This window comes from Triturus cristatus, chromosome 1_2 (genome assembly GCF_964204655.1).
Source record: "Triturus cristatus chromosome 1_2, aTriCri1.1, whole genome shotgun sequence".
NCBI classification, from domain to species: Eukaryota; Metazoa; Chordata; class Amphibia; order Caudata; family Salamandridae; genus Triturus; species Triturus cristatus.
In genome coordinates this window covers 171,309,680-171,335,376 of record NC_140580.1, presented here as the reverse complement: position 1 = coordinate 171,335,376, position 25,697 = coordinate 171,309,680, and positions in this window count along the sequence as shown.

Sequence of the window (25,697 nt, the reverse complement as noted above, 5' to 3'; positions counted from 1 at the left end):
TCAGCTACGTGTCTCGATGCAATCGTCCCCCGAGACTCTTCCAAAAGGTGCCTGACTAGATGCCGTTGCTGCCGCTACTTGGTTCAGACTTCAGACCCCCTATTCCAGCTGTGTAAGCGTTTAGGCATGTGGGCCCAGAGTCCCGGACAGGGAGACAGGGAGACGCATCTCAATCCTCTGCCATCTTGGCTACGCCCCCTTCTATAGGTTTGTAAACTTAAAAATCAAAATTTGGAAACTGGGCCCTTTACGGCCTCCAGCCCTTATAACCTTTCTGTTTGCATGTCTGCAATCAGGGCAGTCGGCCTCATATAATATGTTACAAATATCTATCAACACCTCTCCCCTTCCGGTCCAATCTAAATGGAACAACTATTTTCATATGCGTAATTCTGTCTCTCCAAATCCTCAAACTTGGAAGAAGATATGCTCTCATTTGCTAAGAAACAAGCTAATCCCATCTCTAGCTCAAACAAATGTTTTTTGCAGCTCACCTACTTTACTGGTCCACTCCAAACTCCTTAAGTTACACCTAGTGGACTCCAAAACTTACCGGTTCTGTAAGAAAGATCATGGTGACCTAGATGTTTTTTGATTGTGAACTGTTATCATCCGATTGAAGGGCTATCCGGACTCAACTGTGTGAGGTTTTCCACACAGCCATTTTTCTGGATCCTGCCACAATTCTCCTAGGCCCTTATGCCTCTAATAGCACTGCTTTGATTTTGAAATCAGGATTTGGCCCTGCTGGACCTTTTTCTGACGATATCTATGAAGGTTATCCCCCTTGACTGGAAAGCTTTTAATGTTTCTTACCATACTTGGTGGGCCTGGGTCACTTTTCTTAGGAGTACTTATTCCACGTAAATGATGGTGCTTGGCAACCCCTGAGTATCGCAGAGACTGTGGCGCTCTCCCAACTCCTTTATCACACAATCAGTATTTCCCTCATATGCTTGTCTCTCTGTCTTCCCCTCTCCTATTCTACTTTATTTCTCTGCTATGTATTATTCGGAGGGGTTATTGTGTCTGTGCTTTGTGTTCTATAATATGCTACTGGCTCATCTGTACACTTTAGTTTTACAACTCATCTTAGTATATAGATTTGCCTAATTGATCATTTCATGGTATGATTTCAATCACATACATGGTGCCATCTATGGTTTTCGACGATTAGGCGTTATTAGTCAGCAGCACGATTGATATGTGTAATTTACACCTTTCTGGGTTCTTGTTTACCACTCTGTATTATATAGAAAATCTTTCACCAAAATGTTCTGAAAAAAGAAGTGTCAGCGATGAAGACTGCTCCGTCCCTGTTGCTGACATACACCTCCGATGGAGTATGGGCTATAAGAGGTGTGACCATACGACCATCCAGACGATTTAAAGTGGACAGTGGAATGACCAGTTTTCAATCTATCTTACTGCCTTGAAAACCAGGTGGGGCTAATGGTCAGTAAAAATGTTTGAATTACCCCCACACCCCTCCAACAGTGTGTGGGGTCTTTAGTTTGTTTTTCCAAAGACAAAAATCCCACTTTGGAATTTTGTTTTTGAAAACACAAAAACATGATAAAAGTTGGACGAATGTTAAAGTCATTTTGATTGTACCATACGTCAAACTTTTAATACATTGTCAGGAATCACTGTGATGGCTTTTCCTGCGAATGTTAAGAGATGTCCACTGGGCTGGCGGACATCTCTGATTTTGGAGTATAGTTACTCCATCAGAGCAAAGGAGTATTTTACTCTGTCACCGAAAGGTCAATCAGGCCCTTAATCAGTAGACAGTAGGACTACGTCAGCGGTAGCCTACTGCCCAAATCGGTAGGGTTGGCAAGTATGAATGCAATAGAATACAGTGGTCCTCGTTGGAAAATTTGGCCAATAGCACTGGTTGAGTGTAAATAGAATTTGGGAGTTAGTAAAGTTCAAAGGCAACTCAGGGTAGTAATAATGCAGTGGGTAGTGAAAAGCAGCAGGACACAGGGATGATTGAATAGTTCATTTTTATTTATGTCAGAGAGGGATGAGTCTTACCAGACCTTGGCAGCTGCTAATAAAATATTCTTAACATATCATTCCAGAATGGAATGGAACTGGAATCCTGCCTTAAGAATCTCATAGCACCATTGGCTCTGAATGTTAACAAGAACATAAGAGATAGCACAACAGGTTTGCAGGGGAAAACGCCTCTGGCAGAGGTTGTACAGTTTTAGAGCAAAAGCCGTGCTCTATGTCGGATGACTTCAACAAGAGATACATTATGACAGACTCTGAATGCAGTTCAGTCAGACATTTATGAAGCCACTCTGGATATTTCTGTCACACTGAGTGAGGGGAGCCAGCATGACTTTGAAGATGCTACAATATTTCTATGGGATATGGGATCAGATGTATGAACATTGGATTCTGTAAACATTGTTACAATTTGCACACCGACTTTTAGAAAATCGAATAGTTCTTTTGCGAGTTGATCTATGTACTAATAGGTCGGTTCAGAGAATACCGAATCCTAGTGGGTTGCAATTCGACCTACCGCATGAGTATTAATGAGGCAGTTTTTAAATTTCGATCTACTACGCTTCGCTGCCATCACAAGGATGGTGGCCAGCTGGGGTCAGTAGACCACCATGTCTGTGCTTTCTTTTAAATAAAGCAATATTTTTTTTAATTCAGCCTTTTTGCTTTGAAGGAAAACGAGATGTGTTAAAAAAAACATGAAGTTGGGGTACTCCTTGGAGGACCCCTTCCCAATGGTGAATGGACCACCACCTCCTTTGAGGTGTTGGTAAAATATGAATGTCTTGCGACTGGATTTCGGTCACAAAACATTACTATATCCTATTGAGAATCTCTATCTAGAAGGAAAGCCCTAAAGATGTTCCATCCTAATAGCTATTCGATATAGGTTCATAAAACCATTCAGCTATTTGGTAACCTGTAACCAAATCACTAAATGGATATAGTACACTTGAAAAACACATTTATTGGTAGCAAAACCTTTGATTTACATAATTACAAAGTTTACGACCAGTATATATATTCGTACACCTGACCCTAAGTCCTTACTACTGTAAGTGCAAAAATACTGATTATCATGCTTAAGAGAAAAAAACACCGAAAACGACTATGAAATTTAAATGTGGAACTTGCACGTGTGTAGAAAAACAATACTGAAAATGAGTTAAGTTGAACCATCCAGCACCGTAAAAGTGTGCTTGGGTAGTCAGAGAATGGTAGAATCAATAAACATAGTGATTTTGATATGATTTAGTAACTGATTACCTTATATTTCTAAAACAAAGATGTCGTAAAGATGAAACAGGTACACTTAACATTTCTTAGCAGAGTGACTTGACAGCATATATTGGGGCAAAATGTTTGTTACCTGTTAGAACTTTGACATTTTTAGTATAGACGTCTAATATTATATAGTTTCTAGATTTATGAAAACTATATTAGTCAAATGATTTTTTTAAATAATTCAATCGTTGCTACTTTTGAGAATGTAGTAGTAGGCCATAATCACAGTTGCACATTTATGTGTATTAATCACTGGCAAACATTACAGAATGCTTATATAAGATATATTTGAGTGATCTTATAATGCTCTTCAACATAAACTAGGAGTTTAACACTAAATGAAGTATGAGTTTTTCAAAGATGTTTGAATTTACTTTTCTCTTTAGGGTGTGTCTTTTCCATGGCTACATGCAATGAACTTTGACATGCTTTCAAATGGTGCTTATTTGTTCTGATCATGCCACATTCCTCAAAGACCAAACCGGACATTTTTCCTCAATTCTCCTTTGTGTGGATTTCATGTCAACCTAGCCTTTAGACCGCATCCATGGACAGCAACAATATTAAAGCTTTTTTTCAACAAACCTGTGAGGATGCAATGTACTGTTCTTTCTCATGAATCGCATGGGGAAATATCCTGGAATATCAATTTGTACCTGCAAAACGGAAGAGTGATGACGTGAGATCACTCCACATTGAACTGACAACGACGTCATGACGACAAATATGCACTATAAAGACCAATGGAATTAGGAGGAGGGGGCTCTGTTTCTCTGCGCTCTCTCCTTTACCTGTTTTGGCTTCCTGAGGACTCTTTTGGAGATGCTCTTGAGAACTGTGGCCGTTGCCATCGTTCCATCACTTCCTTGACTCTTGCCGAACTATCTCAATTTTGCCATTTTCTTAGGCTAATGAACTTATCTGCTGGACTATTTGGAGCTGTCTGGTGGGAATCCAGACTTGAACTTTATGATTAAATTCTCCATTCCCCTTTGCCTATACTTATGGACTTTCCCCCTAGAGGACCTTAACTTGAATCCTGTGTCTCTTTGAGAGATTTTTTATTGAACCATCCTGTTACCGTGGCAACCATCCTTTGTGTTCTTTGATTTAATTTGACTAACTGTTCATCAGAGGGCCAATGCCTCTGTGGTAAAGTATAGCAAGTAGATTTGAAATGTAGCACTCCTGTGGGCCCAGTGCTAGACAACCGCCAAAAAAAGGGCGTCCGCTGCTGCACTTCTCTATATTCCCCTTAGGCTGAGATGATGGTAACACCCTGAGAGCAGTTTCTCCTAACATTCCAGTCAGGTGTAAGGCTCCTATGCTAGGTTCCTCAAGTCTCACCAATTGTGTTGTATGTCTCAATGTTCACTTCTTCACTGTTATATCTGCATATGTCTAGAGGAATGCAGGGTAATCATCTCTTCGCCACTGTATTCCCTAACATCAGATGAGTGCAAAACTCATCCTTTCAACATTGTATATATGGACACAAAGGATGGATGCAGTAATCACAGTTTCCAATGTATATTCACACATCTGAGATGGTGCCAGATTCCTTGGTGCACCATTGAACATACGAGCTTCTAAATGGGTTGTAAACTCACCTCTTCAGCCCTTAAAAGCTCATTTAGACCCAGTCTGTAATAACAAGGTAAAAGCAGCTCAGTGAAAATACCAGTAGTGTGTATTGCCATCTGGATATGACCTTCTTGGTAATGAGGAGTAACACAGGAAAGTGTTTTTGCTTTCCAGTTTACTCATGTTACAACCCCTTGCAAACTGTTTTACAAGATCAATAACCAGTGAGTACTTGTTTGGTGTAAATACCTTCACAAAACTCGACCAATGATGTTTTGTACTAGATTTCTAATAGAGGCAAGTGTTAAAACGGGAACATATGCTAGTTACACCTCCCATTAGCATGTACACAAGTCTACATAAGCTTACACATATGCAAAATTCTGCAACAGTGAATCTGTTCATGTTCACCGTCGTATATACTAACACCTGATGTTAGCAATACTCACCTGTTCTGGTTCTGTATGATGACACGTAGGTGGTTGCAAAACAAACAGGCTTGCCACTGGAGGCCAGGCTCCCAGACCCTGCTGCACATGGCCAAAGGTTAAAGTCCCTGTGCAGCCTATGATGGGAGCACAAGTGTTATTTGCAGGTTGCATCAAGAGGCCACCCCACACAATCAAATGTCATGTGCAGTGGACTCCACAGGCATAGAGGTTAGGTGCAGAGCATTCTGTGCACTGCCAGCCTTCATGCTTCTTGGGTGTCTACTTTGGACAGGGGCAAAATATAACTTTAAAAAACAACATATCACAAAGGTATCCTGAGATGGAATGTTAATAGCATAATGCACACTTCTATTGTGCAGTAAGACCCTCACCCACTCTATTAGTGGCTTGCCGCATCATCAGATATCATTTTGCCCATTCAGAAAAAGGAAACGTAATCTAATATGTGCACACTCTACTCAGATACTGCTAATACATTAGGAACCCGAAGGAGACAAGGGAAGTATATAGGTTTCTCATGACATGGCACCCTTGAGGGCGTAAGTTTGCATGAGTCAATGAGGACATATGTTTGCATGATGGAATGAGTGGACGCTGGCAATTGGTTATTGGGCATTTACCCTGATGACTTGAAAACCCTGGACTATGTTTACTGACTACCCATGTTTTTCAATTTCAGTCCCCCTCCCCCAGACAGATTTTGGCCTCGGGGACCTCGTCCCCTGCGACCCGGCCAAAGAAAGGGTGGGTGCCCTGGAACCCACCAAGGGCACCCACTGCATCTTTGGTGGGGGCCACAGGTAAACCCCAATGCCTCCGAGCCCCAGCTGGCTCCCTGCCTCCAGCAGGAACCGGCATTTCTCCATCCCACAGGGAGCAGCTAAAAATGCTGCTTCCTGCTGGCAGGAGTAATATTTTCATCTGCTTCTCTGCCTGCTTCAGTGCGGGCAGGGGAACAGATGAAAAGTCTGCTCCCAGTGGCCAGGTGCATTTTTCATGCTCCCGCCCGCCGGGAGTAGACTAAGGGGCAGATTTATGAGGCCCGTTGCGCCATCAGAACATCACTTTTTGTGACGTTCCGTGGCGCAGAAGCCTGCGTGATATTTATCAGGCAGCACTGAGCCACTTTTTTTGGCTTAATGCTGCCTCATAAATATCAGTCCCTTTAACGCAGTGTTCTGCGTTAAAGGGGCTTGCAATGGGTGTTGCTGGGGGCGTTCCCAGCAACACCCATGGCCTTTTGACACTGCCCCAGATTTACGAGAAATCGTAAATCTGAGGCAGCGCCAAAAGCTTCCGCCTCCCCAGGGGAGGCGTAAGGGAGGCGCAACGGGGAGAAATATCTTTATTTCTCCTCGTTTTTCCTTTTTCTATGTGTGCTGCATTCTGCAGCACCCATACAAAGAGGAAAAACCTCTTGTGATTATTTTTGTACAGAAAGGTTTCCCTTCCTGTACAAAAATATTCATCTCCGCAACGCAGGCACCCTTGCACCATGGTGCAGAGGTGCCTGCGTTGGCACAGGCAGCCCATTGTGCGCCGGCGCAGGGGAAAAGGACAGGAATGCGCTGCATTTTCTAGATACGGCGCATCCCTGCCCTTTTCTTTTTCCGTAGGGAAGCGCAGCAGAAAGGCCTGCTGCGCTTCCCTACGGCAAAACCTCATAAATCTGCCCCATAATGTTTGCTCTCGCTTGGCAAGAGCTTTGAAATTGCTCCCACCAATCAAGAGAAAACACAGTTTCCTCTGCCCGCACTAGTGTGGGCAGGAAAACTGTTATGTCCCGGAGGTAGGAACCCTGGGATATAGTTGAAACCGGCCCTGGGAGATGGGGTCCCCAAGGCTGTTAATAGCCTCGGCAGGGGGGCTATGCAGCTCCCCCTCCTATTTGTCTGCACGTGCCCCCCCTCCCCTTCATATTTCACAGCCATGACCCGGAAAGGATGGCAGTCCCCGGGGCCGAAATCGTACATTTTTGTGGTGAATCGTTAAGGAGGAGCAAAAACAAAAGGGGGTTTCCCACTAATGCATTTTCCATTGACTATTGTATTTGACATAACGCGAAAACGGCTGATTGGATTTTCATGAAATGTGGCAGGATTATACATTATAGTACAGAGATGATGCTTTCTGGGTTCTGCAGTTAAGTAGGGTAAGCATTTTTAAAATTATAAGGCATTTAAAAGAAGTGATAGCTGTCACCACTGTACTTTCCCAGAATTTCACAAACATTTGTGAAACTACCATGGTACATGGTATAAATGTTTTTAAAATACATAGACAAATATTAATAAAGTGGTAATAGGTAGAGACCTACTACTGACCTATATCTAAGGTCCTAGCACTCAACACAGACAAAATGTAGTAAGAACAATATGGATGTTCTTTTAGCCTCTAAAAACAGCCATTACCCAATTATATATTTGCTTGTCATCGGCATGCACCACAGTATACAGCAAAGTGATCATGTTATACCATGGCCCAAAATATAACTAAGGCCTAGCAGTATTATTGGATTGTGGTATCCTTGTGTCACACATGTTTGTTAAACGGGCAACGTAATACTTAAGTCAGATTTACAAAGCAACGCAAGACCACCATGCGTGGCAAATCCCTGCCCATTAGATTGACTGAAATTGAATTACATACTTCAAATTGATGAGCCTCTTTAAGAGGACCTATTTTCAAAGGGACTTTAGCTTAAAAAAGGAGTCACAATTTGTTTGTTTCAGATACCTACAACATGGAATTGTTTTACTGAGAAGGGTAGGTTTATGACCTCTACAGTTGTAACAGTAGAGAGGGTAGCTCCGGTGTCAGAAATGGCATGGGGTAGATGACTGCGGAGTGAGAGATGCTGTAACGGCTGCAAGTTAAGTCATAAGCTGTTGTGCTGTTATTGGATCGCTGATGCATGTGCCACACTGGGATTGATTGTTGCCTCATTGAGTGTGGCACTCTGACTGGTCGGTTCTGTGGTGTTGTGCTTAGGTTGGATGCTGGTTTTGTAGTGTATCGCATTATGATTTGCTTAGAACTGCCAGTTACTTCAGTTGAAATTTACTGATTTTGTGTTGCATTGCAATCAGAGTAAAGATGAATTTCTTTTTAAATTAAGAGCATTGTTTAGAGGTGATGTAAGAATACCTATAGATGAGGATGAGGAAGCCACTCCAGAGGACACGCCCACATTTTACATGACACCCAGAGTCAGGTTACACAAGTGTATCTGGGTAAAACAATTCAATGAGATCACAGCGAATGAAGGTTCCTTACATTTTCCACCACATGGTACCTTTAATTTGAGAGTAATTGAGAACTTAATATGAGTGTTGTAAGAGAAAAAAAAACCTCTGCGACCCACTGGCGTAACGAAACACGAGGGGGCCTCCCTGCAATGCATGTGGAGGGGCCCCTCCGGGCTCAAACAGGAGCTCTGCAGCCAGAGTGCTGTGCTGAGGGGGGCCCCCTAGAGCTTGGGGGCCCCCCTGCACCACTGAGGCGCGGGGGCCTGTGTTACGCTCCTGCCGCGAGCTGCACAATATGAGGCTGGGAATGCATGGCAGCGAGCCGCACATGCCAAGGAGAAGGAGAAATATCAGACCTGAGCAAAGAATAATTTGTAGAGTTGGATGTTGGAGGAAGTTAACGTTACCACTGATCACGGATACACTTATAATCTCGAGACATACCAAAATTGCATCCTTTGTAGACCTAGAACTGCTGTACCCCGATCATTACCCCCGTAGAGCTAACACCCCCCGTACCAGGTTTCTCTCACCCAGGACTGATTGCTATGGAGAAGGTGGGTGGGGAAAAGAAAGAAAATCTAACGTCATGGTGCAGAGCCCTGGAAGAGCGGCGCCCGTCCTGTCTGAAGCAGGGAGCAAGAAAAAGAGACCGGCTCACGGCTTCACTGCCCATTTTATTGGCGGGGATTGCCGCTCATTGTGAGGGAATGACCAGGAAGCACTGCAAGTGCTTCAGGTGCCACGTCCTCAGCCTGTCCAATCATTCCCTGCCTTCTCTGGAAGGCCACGATGCTCCGCAACCCCCAGTTCCAGCCCGACGTACCGTCATATGGGTGGCTCCCCCCAAGTTGGTTGAAGCTTTGTCATATGGCCAGGTATCGCCGTTGCCTTCAGGATAATTTTGACCCTTACATACCCCAAAAAAACACTCACAGCTGTCGCCCTACTAAAGTCACTGGTAAGACACAAAATATGTTCCTTTTTGGGTTAGGGGGTCGTACAACCCTGGTCGTATTTGTTTCACACACAAAATTCAAAAACACATTTCAAATATTAATGCACAATATCCCATCACATTTAGTTTTATTTACAAGGATTAGATGCCAAACTTTAACAGAGACGCTAATGCAGTCATTTTCCTGACCATATCCAAAACATTTCTTCCTGCACATCCTCAAGATTTGCTGCGAGTGAGATCATGACTGTTCCCAGTGTACCTTAGTCTGAACCTCCCTTGCTCAGCCACAAAATGGACCTGGTTGGGTCCCGCCCTATGGGAGGAGCCAACCACCTGCATCACCTCCCCTACCGGGATACGCCTGTGCAAGGGGCCCGCCTGCTCACCTACCTCGGGCACCCCTACACCCTTCATCTTACCCCCAAGGGCCAGTGCCAGCTTGGTGCCCATTGCACTTCTGCGGGTGGTTGGTTAGTAAGTACTGCCTGCCAGCGACCGCTCCCAATCCCCCGCACCCCTGTAACCTCAATTCAACTTTCTGCCAGCACCCCTTGGAGTGTCCCCTGACACCGCTGTTATCTTTGTTTAAAAGGAAAAGGATGCCCTATATGGTCCTAAACTGTCCCACAAATCATGACCTAACCCGGCAAGTCCACAAAAAATACATAAATATGACATGACAAATAGGTCCTGGAAGAGAAGAGAAAGTTAACATGACCATTGATCACGGATAATCTTATCATCTCGAGACATACTAAATGTGCATCATTTGTAGACCTAGAATTGTTGTACCCCACTCATTGCCCCCCTTAGAGCTAACAGCCCACCCATACCAGGTCTCTCTCACCCAGGGCTGATTGCTATGGGGATGGTGGGTGGGAAAAAGAAAGAAATTCTGGCATTGTGGTGCGGGGCCCTCGTGGAGGAGCACCCGTCCTGTCCGAAGCGATGAGTGGGAAAAAGAAACCCGCTCCCTGCTTTGCTGCCCCTCTTATGGTCGGGGCTTGCCACTCGCCACGAGGGAATGATCCAGAAGCACTGCAAGTGCTTCCGGTGCTGCCTCCAGGCTGTCCAATGGCACCGCGCCACAACCACAAGTTCTGGCCCACGTGTCCCGCCATATGGGTGGCTCCCTCAAGTTGGGAGAGCCTTTGTCATATGGCCAGGTATCGCCAATGACTCCAGGATAGTTTTGACCCTTACATCACCCCAAAACATTCACACCTGTCCCCTGACCAAAGTCACTGGTAAGACATAAAAACATTTCCTTTGTGGGTCGTGAACCCTTGGTCGCATTTATTTCACACATAAAATTCAAACACATTTCAAATATTATTGCGCAGTAACCCATCACGTTTACAATTTTATTTACAAGGAATAGGTGCCTAACCTAAACAGAGATGCTTATACGGTCATTTTCCTAACCGTATCTAAAAAATGTGTTCCTGTGCATCCACAAGATGTGCTTTGAGTGAGATTATGACTGTTCCTAGTGTCCCTTGGTGTGAACCTCCCTTGCCTAGCCAAAAGATTTAACTGGCTGGTTCCCTCCTTATGGGAGGACCCAACCCACCTACGTCAACTCCCCTACTGGGATATGCCTGTGCACGGGGCCTGTCTGACAGCTAGGATACCTACCTCGGGCACCCCCTACAACCTTCATCTGCCCTTCCAAGGACCAGTGCCAGTTTGGCGCCCATTATGCCTATGCGGGTGGATGGCCATATGGACCTGCCAGAGAACGCTCTAAACTCCCCAGCGCCCCTGTAACCTCAATTCAACTCACTGCCTGCACTCCATGGAGGGTTCTGTGACACCGCTGTTACCTTTGTCTAAAAGGATAAGGATGCCCTAAATGGACCCACCAATCATGACCTCACCCACCACAGGACACCATAGTTACCTTACTACCTGGCCCTCCCACCCACACTAATGTGGGCAATGAATCAACCAAGCCAGCAAGTTCTCAAGAAACATCTCCTTGCCAACCTTTGACAATCCTGTTAGAAAGAACGCTCATCCTTTAAGCAGCCGTAAGGAATGGCCGGCAGCCTGGATGACGTGAACAACTTTTTATTATTTATTTGCTTCATTGTATCGTTGTGACCCTGTCTGACTTATCACCCGTCCACTTCAACCTGAGAATGATGTTGGACCATGCTAGCATGGCCTGCGGATACTTCCTCGCATGCCAACCAAACTCGGACACCACCAGTTGAAACAAGTCCCTTCTGCTGACCTCCACCAACTCTTTGCCGCCAAGAAGTACCCCAATGACCTCAGGCGGCGTATACCCCCATGGCAATAGTTTGTCCAGTGTATACTTCAAATGGGCCAAACGCAGCGCTACTTCTCCACACAAAGTCAACCGTTATACTGCCTGTCTTGCCTGGCCGCAAAGCCACCTGTGAAATAAAAAGCATTTGTGCACCAGACAAGAATGGTGAGCACTTCTGTAATCACCGTCACCTCCACATTAACAAGGCTCATCAAAAAATTCTGAGGCTGACTCCAATCCCCCTGCCTTCCACCTGCATCCACAGGAGAATACAGAAAAGGAGGAAAAAGGGGGCATTAGCAGCAGGCCCTACAACATGTGCAGTCTTACATAACGCTTGTAACAATCCAAAGTTTATCTGCCAATCCTTTGAACCACTGGGCCTGTAAGTATCATCACACATGCGGCAGTGGTGGCCCCTATCTTGAAAGACTGGAATCCATATTTAGTAGGATCAAACAAACCCCGCTTCCCTCAGGGCCTCATTAAGTATTCTACATAACTGAAACCTGGTCAGGGGTGTCCCATCAGCATGTACTAGGATGGGGCCCCCATTTCCCTGGCCCAATGTGTTAGGAAACATTGAGGTTGCCTAGTGGACAGTATGCATTACCTAGCGCCCTATCAAAAGGATGTGATTGCCCCTACCAGCCTGATCCATCTTGGAGTGGGAAACCCAGCCAAATCAAATCAAATCAAATCAGGGGCATTTGTATCGCGCACATATCACTTACATGAGTCTCATGGCGCTTGCAGACAGCTCTGATAAACGGACCAGATCTAATTTACATAAAGCCAGGTTTTCAACTCTTTACGGAATTTACTATGTTCTGGTATGCTACGAAGATGGAAAGGCATTTTGTTCTAGGACAATGGTGCCAAAAAGGAGAACAAACGGCCACCTAGCCTGACGGTATTAATTCTTAGGGGAGTCAGCAATGCCGCATCGCTGGAACGTAGTGTCCTGGACGGATGATACCACTGTAGCTTTGTTCGCCAGTATTTTGGACCAGTTCCATACATATACTTATGAGTGAGACATAGTATTTTAAAAAGGGCTCGCTTTTTTACCGGGAGCCAGTGGAAAGTATTTAGGCAAGCTACAGAGCGAGATCTATAAGGGCGGTCAAGAACCAATCTTGCAGCAGTGTTTTGTAGAACCTGGAGTTTATTTATGAGATCTTCATTTATTGACAGCAACAATGCATTGCCATAGTCCATTCTATTTATTATCAATCCTTGTGTCAGGGGTTTACGCGCCTCCATGGGGAGCCAACTAAAAACCTTTCGAAGGCTGCGCATGACACCAAAACAGGTGCCAACGACATGGTTTACATGGCTCTGCATGGATAGACAGTCGTCCATATAGAAACCCAGGTTACGGACCATGTTCTTTGGGGCAGGACAAGGGCCAAGCCTGGAAGGCCACCAGTCATGCGACCAGTGGTTGATAGCTTTACCAATAAGCATGATCTCTGACTTGCCCCCATTTAGCTGGAGATGGTTTGATCTCATCCAACTATCAACATTGGCAAGACAGTTTTTAAAACGTTGCTTGGTGTCATTTGAGTCAGGACCTAAGGTGATCAGAATCTGCGTGTCATCAGCGTAGGATATGACATCAAAACCATGAGATCTGATCACCTCAGCCAAAAGGGTCATATAAAGATTAAAAAGGGTGGGGCTCAAAATAGAGCCCTGAGGGACTCCTATCTTTACCAGTCTTTCACAGGAAACAAAGTTTCCCATCTGGACGGTAGTTGTGCGTTCTGATAGATAGCTGATAAACCATTTAAGAGCATTCCCCCTGACACCCACCTCCCAGAGCCTTTGTTCAAGGATCTTATGGGAGATGGTGTCGAAGGCAGCAGACAGATCTAGCAGGACGAGGATAACTGATTGGTGTTTATCTAGGGCTAATCTGATATTATCAGTGACCTCAATCAATGCAGTTTCTGTACTGTGTGCTGCTCTAAAACCGGATTGAGAGGGGTCTAAGAGTCCGTGGTTCTCCAGATGGTTTACCAGTTGCAGGTTTACAAGGGACTCCAGTATTTTCCCAAAATAGGGAAGTAATGAAATGGGTCGGTAGTTCAGAAGCACCTTAGGATCAGATGTCGGCTTCTTTAGAATAGGTCTGACTCTGGCTACCTTCCAAACAGAAGGAAAATCCGCTTCGGAAAAAGATTTGTTAAAAAGCGCAATCAGGCCATCTAAAACTGTGGGTACCATTATAGAAAAGAATTTTGAGGGAAACCTGGAGGGTCCAGTAAAAAACAAGGCAGTTCTTCAGGACAAGTATAATTAGGTATGGGAGAAAACGTCCGGTGGATATTCATAATTTTTTCTTCAAAGAATTCAGATAGAGAGTCTGTCCAGTTTTGGGATACAGACATAGTGGGCAGGTTTTTAGGAGCAGTAAATTCTTTTAAAATATGAAAAAGCTCCCTGGAGGAATTTTCTGCCGTTGTGATCCGCTTCAGCAGAAAGGATTTTTTTGCCTGTTTTATTTCGTTCATATAGATATGATGCTGTTTTTTATAGCCTTCACGTTCGGCAGGGCTTCTACTTTTCCGCCATAATCTTTCAGCCATTCTGCACAGACTTTGATGGTTTTTAATTGATCAGTAAACCAAGGGGCATGCTCTAGTCTTAGTTTTAACATTATGTAAAGGGGCAATTTTGTCTAGGGCAGTCAGAATGTCTTTATTAAATTGTAATGCCATTTGGTTGATACTAGCTGCTGAAACAATCTGATCAGGGCAGAAGTTTTTTGGAAAGAGGGAAGGGGTGACTTTGCGCCAGGATCTGCGCAAGACAACTTCGCTCTCTAAGTTAATTTTTTCTTTTAAAACAGTGGGAATGGCAAATTTCAATGGGTGATGGTCGGTCCATATCAACTGTTCTGGGGGTTCCATAGTTATTTTAGAGGCATTCGTGAATATAAGGTCCAGGGAGCCATTAAACCAATGGATGTCATTATACTGCAACCCCCCTCACTGTCCCTCTTGTTTTGGCCACCAATTTGCCTACCCTAAGGGCCCCATAGAAGGTGAGGGCAAAAGCTGCCCTAAAGAGGCGGACCTCATCCGGTGGCCTGCAAATGTTTCCAAGGATGGACATGATTGCTGCTAGCTTCCCTGTCTCAATGCGATGCCAAGAATCCGGCTGGGCCCTCTCCAGATGCTGACAACCCCTCAACGCCTTCTGCACTGGGAACGTGTTTGTGCCATCTGTGGACCCCTGCATCTTCTCAAAAAAGGATAGTGCAGCAGTGGTGCATCGGGCGCATGCAACTGACTGCCTGTTGTTTCTTAGAGGCCCCAGGAATGCAATCACTGTCATAGATGCAAACGCAGAGGGAACACAGTACACTGGCAAGACAATCCACAGCAAGGTGCCCAGACAAGGAGCCAAACCAGAGACCAACAACCAGGCCCGAGCACACGCTGAGTCTTGTCACCAATCTCTCCAACCATGTTCTTACATCCACAGAAGTAGCCATCCTAGAGAAAGGCCTTGGGTATGCTCCCACAACCAAATTGGATAAATTTAAATTACATTGTGAACTGGCGGAATTCTTCCGCAAAATCAAACTCAAGGCTTTCTTTGAAAACACCCCCACTACCACTGATCCAGAAGACCAGGGGGACACCACCCTCAAGTCCTCATTTGTGCCTCCACCGTGCTCCATACCACCCGAGATCTTGGTATATGAGCAGACAGTGTACAAAGAAATAGAAGCACTTAAAGAACCCCACACGTTCCAAAACACCAGCAAAACAGAACGCATGGCTCTAATGTCTCTGAAAAACAACCCAGACACTGTCATCAAACCAGCGGACAAAGGGGGAGGCACGGTCATACTCAACAAGGATGACTGCCATCATGAATGTGAGCGCCTACTCAATGACACCAAGAATTATGAGTTACTCACACACGACCCTACCCCCACCTTGAAAATTCGCATACAATCCATAGTGGACGATGCGGAACACTCTGGCCATATATCAAAGAACGAGGCCAAATTCCTCACTACTACACAAGGCAAAATCCCATATTTTTACACGGTTCCAAAAATCCACAAGAACAAAAACCCCCCCTCCTGGACGCCCCATCGTTTCGGGCATCGGATCCCTACTAGAACCTCTATCACGTTTCTGTGATCATTTCTTACAGCCATTGGTTCAATCCACCAGCACATACCTTAAAGATACCAAGGACCTTCTAGGACTTCTAGCGGACATGCACTACGACCCTAACACCTCCTTTCTAGTGTCACTCGACGTAGAGAGCTTATATACAAGTCTCCCCCAAGATGACACTTTGAAAGTATTGGAAGAGGCTCTAAAAGACTCTAACTGGCAACACAGAACCCCACCTTCCTTTGTACTGAAATGCGCTACCTTAGCGCTCAAAGAAAATTACTTTGAATACCAGGGCAAGCTCTATCTACAGAAGTACGGCACATCTATGGGGAGCGTTTTCGCCCCCAGCATAGCAGGCTTGTATGTATTTCACTTTGAGACAAAACACCTTCTCAATAACAGCATGCCACGCATTCCCCAAATCAAGTTTTATAAGCGATATATTGACGATATCCTTCTGATTTGGGAGGGATCACAGCAATCTCTAGCCTCTTTCTGCGAATGGATTAACACGTGTGACCCTAATCTTAAGTTCACACACAGTGCAGACAGGCACCAGACTACCTTCCTTGACTTGGATATAAAAGCAGCCTCGGGAGGCCTTATGAGCAAGACTCACTTTAAACCAACGGCCCGCAATTCCCTACTGCACTTTACCAGTTTCCATCCCCGAGCCCTCCGTGAAAATCTCCCGTATGGCCAATTCCTCCGCAGGAATTGCAGTGACATTAAGGATTACAAGACACAGGCCACTGATCTCTGCCAGAAGCTGCACCAACGAGGCTACCCACAAAAAATAACCAAGGCAGCCAACAAAAGGGCCAGGAATCAAAATCGCGATGGCCTTTTGGATAACTACATCAAGGAACCCACCAATCCGCCACTGACATGCGTGACTACCTATAATACAGTGACGCATAAGGTTGCCCAAATCATCAAAAGGAACTGGAGAATACTCAACATGGGCAAACTCAATTGGGAACCTCCCCTCTTATCTAACAAGAGAGCCCGCACCATTAAAGACACTGTTGTATCCACAAGACCGCCACACCTTCCCAGACCTACCAACACGGTCCTCAACGCCTGGGGTCTTCCTAACATCAAAGGACATTTCCCCTGTGGCAACTGCAGTGTCTGCCACATCACTGAAACGACCAAATGCCTGAACCTTGAACCCGGTAAAACATGGGGACTTCGCAAACACACGAACTGTAACACTGAAAATGTGGTGTACCGAATAACGTGCCCATGCAACCTCATCTATATTGGCATGACCACCCGCAAGGTGAAAACCAGAATTTGCGAACATCGCAGCACAATACGCTGCAAGAAAAACATTACGAAAATGACGAACCATTTTTTTTAGAGAAAGGCCATACCACCAACGACATGAGATGGGTCGTTCTGGAGGCCCTAGATAACAACCTACCCAACATTCAGAGCCGCCTTTTGGAACAGGAACAAAGATGGATTTATCGCCTTTATAGCCATACAATTGGGTTAAACGACAATATCCCCTGGAACAGTCTGAGGAGACCCTAATTGCGTGCCCGCTTTCCCTGGCCTGACCCACAGTGTCTACAGCACGTGTATTCCTGCCTGACACCATTCATAAACATCATATACTTCAAAGTGGCTTTCATACTCATAGGTATCACAGCTATTGCCTATATGCCAGCCTGCTGCCAACACCCCCGTCTCAGCACCCTAACCAGCTCCCCGTGAGCTTCGTCACTTTTTTTACTCAGCATTCGCGGTCCTTTTGCGCACGCGCGCCTGAGCAGCATTATGCACGCATGCGTGCCTCAGTCACCTCCATCACGCATTCGCGTGTAACCAGCATTTCTTTCCGGCACATGCGCAGACTGCTCTGCCCCACCCGCGATCACTGGTCCTTCAGCACGTACCCAATGGCCCCAGTCTCCTTATATACTCCCACAATCTTTGACTCGATACCATCCAGGATCCGGGAGACCACAGTAGGTGCCAAGCGGGTGCTGCTTCCTGACCAAGTAAGGTGACGCGCGCTTCTTATTGCTGGATTTGCCGGGCCATCCACTTCCCAGTGCTCATGCCTGACATTATTTCGTCTTTTCACAGAATCTGTGTTCCGAGGAGCGCACTCCTCCCTTTCCTGATCAGCGATCAAAATCAGCCATAGTGTAATTTCTTCCCATTCCTTATTTTCTTTTGCAGCGCGCCACCCAGGGGATACCTCCCCGCCATTGTACTTAGCACTCAGTTAGGTACACGCACAGCCATTTGGCATGCTATACGCACTAGCGTTCACTTCTTGCGATCCAGCCCGACCATTCTAGTCAGTGGCTACACGGTATCACCTCTTAAGTTGCCTGCTACACCAACCATGGCACCCCACGAGGGCAGCTCACACGCTCTCTGCTGGCCTCACCGATAGTTCACACAGGGCGTAACACGCCCGCTCTATCACTCGACATCGATCAGCACCAGACATTAGCCGCATGTCACAGAGTGTGTGTTGCCACAGGTACGACCGTTTGCAAGCATTGATCTTCTCACAGTCAGTAAAAGATTGCATTTTATAATTGTTGCGATTCTTAGCATCATTTGCTATATGTGTCTGTGTATTGTGTTCTTCTTTCCCACAGGTCTTTTTTCGCTGCGGTGTCTGCCACTGAGCCGATACCGTTTCCACACACCTTAGAGAGTGTGTAGGTAAATTACCTTTTTAATTTTTTCACTATTCACGTGGCTCTATTTTGCCACTCACTGCACTTCCTGGTCCTGAAGAAAGCCCCGCACACCCTGAGGTGGGCTGAAACATGTAGACCAACCACATAGTCAACTATTAGAAATTAAATCCTTTTCGTAGTTGCATCACATAATCTTAATTTTAATATATCCTGAGCCGCCACTAATAAATTTCCCTCGGCAAGGATTCTCAGAGGTATTTTTAAACTTTCACCACACCACACTATTACACCACACCAGCTCCGCTGTAGTCAGGCGTTGCAGCACAACCGGGAGGCGCTCGGCCACCCGGTTGGGGCCCCTATGATGAAGCATGACACCAACTAGGTTGGTGTGTGAGGGGCCTTTTACTCACCTAGTGGGTTCCCAAGCACTGCTTGTCAGTGATCGTACCAACACCATTGGGTTCGTCCAGTTTTGATAAAACTTAATAAATAAATCCAATCCACTGAAGTGTATGTTCTTCTTTTACTTCACAATCAAAGTCACAGGTATAAATATCAAAAACACTGCAACTGACACATGCTTCATCCTCCTGGACTTTTGCAAGGTTACAAAAGCATATTACATTGGCATTACACATATTGTTTGGATGCAAAAGTATACCCTAGTGGGTATCTTTAAAGCAGCGTGTAAATACCCTTGTGAAGGACAAAGAAATTATTGGGCTCCAAGTTTGAGATTGCATGCTCAGTAGTTTGTGCTCCTATTAAAACCAATAGAAAGTTGAGTGTAAAAGAGTTCACAAGTGAACGAGAAGTAAAAGAGAAGAAAAGGTCGTGTCACCAGCAATGGCAGTATCAATTTAGAAAACGGGGTGGATTTTTTTTCTATATATACAGGGTGCAGAGAGAGTAATATGGTGATGTTAATAGGACCACAATGTAGAATGAAAGAAAGGGAAATAGTGGATCCTAATATGTCACATAAGCATTTACATACATTGTGCGTTTTCCGACTCAGATTACACAAAGTAGTCAGTCTTTATACTGGCACATATTACTGGTATTCATGTACATGATTCTATAAAAATACATGTAATTCCTTTTCTATATTCAGCACCTGTTCCACTGCTCGCAGCTTCACAATCCAATGGGTATCACGCTGCCTCAGTCTGAGTATTCTATCCCCTCCTCTGGGGAAAGGTCTCACTTGTTCAATACCATGAAAGCTGATGTTCCTCATTTCATTGCCCTGATGTGCCTCATGATAATGCATGGCAATGGGATGATTTGGAGTATTATTGCGTATTGCTCTGACATGTTCTTGGATTCTTTCTTTCAGTGACCTGACTGTGCTCCCAACATATATTAAGTCACAGATGCATTTTACACAGTAAACAACAAATTTGGTGTTACAATTGATAAAGGAACAGATGTTGAATTCTTGACGTATATTGTACTTAAAAGTGGTGATCTTATCCGATGCAAAGCAGCACACACAGCATGACCCACATTTTTGAAAACTAACTGAAGGGGCTGGTAACCACGAGTCTTTTTTGGGGGCAAGTAAAAAGCTGGGAAACAGGTGCTGTCTAAATTTTCTTCCCCCGCCATGTGTCAACAGTAGCTTGCTATCAATAACCTCTTTGAGTGTGTCATCCTGGGTGAGTACATGCCAATGTCTCCTCCAAATGTTGTACACTTCTGTACTCAAAACAGAGTAGGGAGTAATCAGTGCAATATTTCTCTTATTTTTTGGTCTTATTCTTACCCTTTAATAGAGCCACTCGTTTGACTTTGTTAACCTTTTACCGTGATTGCGTCAGTAGGTCCCTGCTGTATCCTCTGCCTGAGAATCTATCCTCTACCTAATCCAGTTCCTGATCTAGGACCTTTTCTTCACTACAGTTTCTTTTGGTTCTAAGTATCTCCCCATACAGGATTGCCGTAATTTGTGATGGTGGATGAGCACTAGTGGCTTGCAGAAGTGAATTGCAAGCTGTGGGTCATGAGTTTGTTGTTATCAACCTCTAAGCTTATATCTAAGTAGTTGATTTTAGATGCACTCTGTTCCTTCGTTAACATAATATTGTATGTGTTATTGTTGAGGTACTGGAAACCATTTTCCAACGCTTCTGTGGTACCAGACCATAACATTATGACATTGTCAATGTAATGCCCCAAAACAGGATGTTATCCAGCCATTCTGCCGCATTCTGTCTCCAAATGTGCTTGAGTTCAAACCATCCCATGTAGAGATTGGCATATGAGGGTGAAAATATCACCCCCATTGCCACACCCTGACTCTGACGAAACCAATTGCCATTTTTCCTGTCACTAATGGGAATAGACAGGAGTTGAGGGTAAGTGGTCTATTTCTGGAGTACTTTTCGATCACCCATCCCTTTAATCCGTTATTTCTTTACATAGGTTACAAGTCACTTTTTCGATATAACTCATCACACCGGCTTCTTTCTTTCTTGTGTGTTTTGGCTGATTTCCTTTTTTAGATTGCTGTTAGTACTGCCTGTGACTGGGAAATTCTGCAAAAGTTTTATCCTACATTGATGTGTCACAGCGGAATCTGTGAGAAGACTTAACAACTCACAGGTGTTTCATTGTCCTTTAGGTGTGACATTATTTACTCTTTTCCCTTCTGCTGTTTCTTCCTGGTGGAGGATTGCATTCTGGTTTTACTAGCACTGTATGGAATTGCTGATGACTCACTCATTTCTTCACATATGCTAAATATGGTGTCATCGTTGTCACTTTTGAACTCTTTTACACTCAACTTTCTATTGGTTTTAATAGGAGCACCAACTACCGAGCATGCAATATCAAAGCTTGGAGCCCAATAATTTCTTTGTCCTTCACAAGGGTATTTACACGCTGCTGGCTTTATCACAGAGTGAGGATTATTAAGGATACCCACTAGGGTATACTTTTATCCAAACAATATGTGTAATGCTAAGGTAATATGCTTTTTCCAGCCTTGAAAAAGTCCAGGAGGATGAAACACGTGTCAGTTGCAGTGTTTTGGATCTTTATACCTGTGACTTTGATTGTGAAGTAAAAGAAGAACGTAAACATCAGTGGATTGGATTTATTTATTGTCAACAGCCTTTATACTCAATACGAGGTGGACTCTAAAAAAATGGGACTAGTGTGTGCTGGAATACTTGATTTTTCTGTGGACATTGTAAACACACCCTTTAGGGTTTGTTTAATTAACACCTACAGTGACTTGGTGCTTAGCATGATAGCACCACTTGAACATTCTTTGCCTATACACATTGTGTTTTTCACTATATAACTATGATTTACAATAGATGAGCTGTCACTCAGGCCTAGTCACCAATGCTTAATGTATATGATTTCACAAAGTTGTTGTAGAAGACTGACCCAAAGGGGCCTGCCACCCTCCCCAGACTCATCTCCTTGAGGATCTTAGCCCTTGCCACACAGTGATTGGACCTGTGAGACTGCTGATTTCTGCAATAGGATACTCCAACACACCCCTCTGCTGGGATTCTAAAGACCTCTTTGAAACCTTCAAACAATGCCTGAGCTGCCGAGGGATTATTGTACACATTGAGCTATGGGACCATTGCCAACCATTTGACCAAGAGGGGGAGATCAGCCCTGTGTCTTGGCACCTCTCTCTTTGGACTTTCTGAAACTTGAACTCTGGGTGCGATGGTAGGCCACAGAATGAGCAACAATGCTTGAACTTACAAGTGCCGGGTACATGATTGTTTGTTATGAACCATTCTTCCCCCATCACCCGGGCTGCCAGTCAACCCAGAGTCCACCCCAAAGGGCTGATTCGAAGTAACATCAACGGGTTGCGGCTTCATGAGACTCAGCCAAGTGTTTACATCAATTTGATCCCAAGCTAGCGTGGGCCTAGTGGACTTAATCCTCCTGAACTCCTTATCATAATCCTTCCAAGCCATGCCACCAAACTCATCATGCACTCATACTATTCTATTCTGGTAGCTCGCGAGTAGGGCACCCAAATTAGTAAAGCGTTCAGCAATAATGGCCTGGAAAATTGAAAAGCCTTTCACCCAATTTACCAATGTTTCCTCTACCCTCTTTTTGTAAAGTCATTAGCCGCAGTCCATAGAGTGAGAGCACTCTTTGCACCTCTTGGCCTCATCCCATTCGGGCCTATCCACAATCAAATCAAACATGTCCACAAAAACCCCTTCCAAATTTTTTCATTCACTTCCATAGGGACATGGCTGCCCAATTGGTCATGCTCAAAACACACATCCCCCAAACCAATAGCAGGTAATGGTGCCGTACCTGTTACCACGGATTCCTGAGTGGGAGGGGCGGCTCCTACCACCACTAGGCCCACAGGAAGCCCACTGGCAGTCAGTGAAGTGACTAGAGCTGAAGTCTGTCAACAACTGGATTAAGTTGCAGGGCACCACTTACTCCTGCCACAGGCGAGACACCAACCTGCACTCCCTGACAGCATGATGGAGCTGCCCCCCCTGCACTACCTAGTTAAGGCGCGGTGCCCTATTGCCTCCTGGTACAGGTGCACCACCCACTTGCAATCCCTGACTGTCAAGATGGCCCACCAACCTCCACGCCCTCTCCACATTATCACTGTCTGACACACCCACAAGCGCACCCCCCAAAAGGGATTGGACAACATTCCCACCTTCGAAAGCCAAGGCAACACACTGACTAAGTTAGCTATCAAATACAGCTGCCCAGGGCCTCCTGCAAGAGAAACACCAATCGCCATACAACTGTTACCGTTCCGAACAATGCTACCACTCGCAGCTGGTACTACAACAGCAGAAACACTACCCTGTGATACTCCTTCACCAGAGATACCTCCCAAGAAGGTCTGTGACCCACCCACACCAACCGCTGCCAACCCCTTCCGGGTTCCCTGACCCCTGCCATGCTTCTGCACCAGGGGAAATGCCAACCTAGGTGCAGCTCCTGATCTCCTAAACTTCTCTGCCAGTGCCAAAGGTTCACTAGGCTGCCTTACATTTGCCTGCGGCTGCAACAGTGCCATGGTCTCATCCACTGCATCCATTCTATGCATTACAATCTCATTCTCCACCTCAGTCCGTGGGTGCTTGGAACCCCTCTTCGCACTTCTAGGCATCCTTCGTCAAAGGCTAATCACCTAAACAAGGATGATCAAACAACCTTGGGCCTTAAAGAAGCACTACCACAGTGCCAAAATCAGGGGATACTCAAGCCCTTCACCAAGTCTAGGCCGCAAATCAAAAGAGTGTGAGCAAAAAAAACAGTGTCCCAAGGTCTAGACTGATGTCTCCTTATTACATACCACAGGTAAACGGCAACAAAAACATACAATGTACTGGAACTTTTGATATTTAGGGGACTACCCCAAATAATATAAACCAACTTTGGCCCTACAATAAAACAGTAAACACGCCCACAAAAACAAGGATTGCGCCAAATGCAATCGCCCCCACTGAGCCCTCTGAACCACGGACAGAAACAATGCCCAGAACAAGATTGTGGCAATCAAATTTGCACCAATACAAAACTCTCCCTTGAGCCTCCCTCACCTACAGCCAACAACACGCTCCCACTGTAGCTGCCACTGAGTGCAACAAACACCTGGGTCAGGCGAGAGAAACTCTTGAGCCCGTGCGGCTCCCAGTAGGCAACCGGCTATGCCCCTTTAAGGGCAGGGCTTTTCGCTTGCTGTTAGGGAACGACCCGGAAAGCACTGCAATTGCTTCTCTTGCCGCACCCCCCAACCTGTCTAATAATTCCCTGCCTTCTCTGAAATGTTGCAGCGCACTGCGGCACAATCCCCAGTTCCGGCCAGGGTGTACTCTCCATATGGGTGGCTCCCATGAGTTGGGAGAGCCTTTGTCAGGAGAGCCTTTGTCAGGAGCATGGCTGATCTGAGGCAAATTCTAACTGCCTCTGCGGGAAATTGAACCTCCCTACGCCTCATTGGAAACCATCCTCTGGTATCAGATCACATTTTGTTGCAGTAGATTTGCACCATGCACATTTCTGGTGCAAATTCAGGTACAAACTGCACTCAAGCAGATGGAACTTTAGATCCAAGCTGAGGCATAACACAATAAATTAAATACATTAAAAAACTGTGAAGGACATTTGGCCCAGCAGTAATGAAAGAGAGTGGTAGATTTGCAAACCCTCAAAGTCTATTAATAGGCTAGCAGATTTAAAACTTAAATCATTTAAATTAGCAGTAAATCAGTAATCAATACATGAATGCATTAATCAATATAATTCAAATTAATTCAAAATTGCAACTACAATGACAAACAGTTTAGTATTGTCTTGAAATCAAAGCAGGCCCAATTTCCCTTGAAGGAAAATTACCTAATTTGTTCAGCTAAGAAATTAGAAAGGCTAGAGAGAGGCCAGGTAGACGTTGTTTGTAGGTAAGGCCTCTACGGGTAGAATAAAATGAACCAATTAAAGATTCATTCAAGCAAGTGAGAAAGATATTTTCCCAGAAGTCTAAATCTTTTGGGCAAGAGCAAGGAAAGCATCTCCTCGAAGGAGAGTGGAGACGAGATATGTACCCACTAACTCAGCAATGCATCGTTTAAATGATTACCTCTATGGTAAGAGACCACTCCTCTTGATTCCCATGAAGGGAACCAATCAGGATCGAATATGTTGCAATATTTATTTATTTATTTATTATGCAACTTATAACGCGCAGACTAAACCCGAAGGTATCAAGGCGCCTATCAAAATCAATAAACAATAAACAGAATATACAAAGCACCACTACGGGAATGCACGTGTAAAAAGGTGAGTCTTAAGCGCGGATCTAAAAGTTTGCAGAGAGGGACTGGATCTTACTTCCAAAGGGAGGGCATTCCACCACTTAGGTGCCAGGAAGGAAAAGGCCTTGCCTCCCCATCTTGCTTTTCTGACACGGGGTACAGAGAGGAGAAGTTTGTGACTGGAGCGAAGATTTCTACTGGGGTTATGCCGAGAAAGAATAGATCCCATGCTTGTAGGGCTGGGTTTAGCTAAGGCTTTA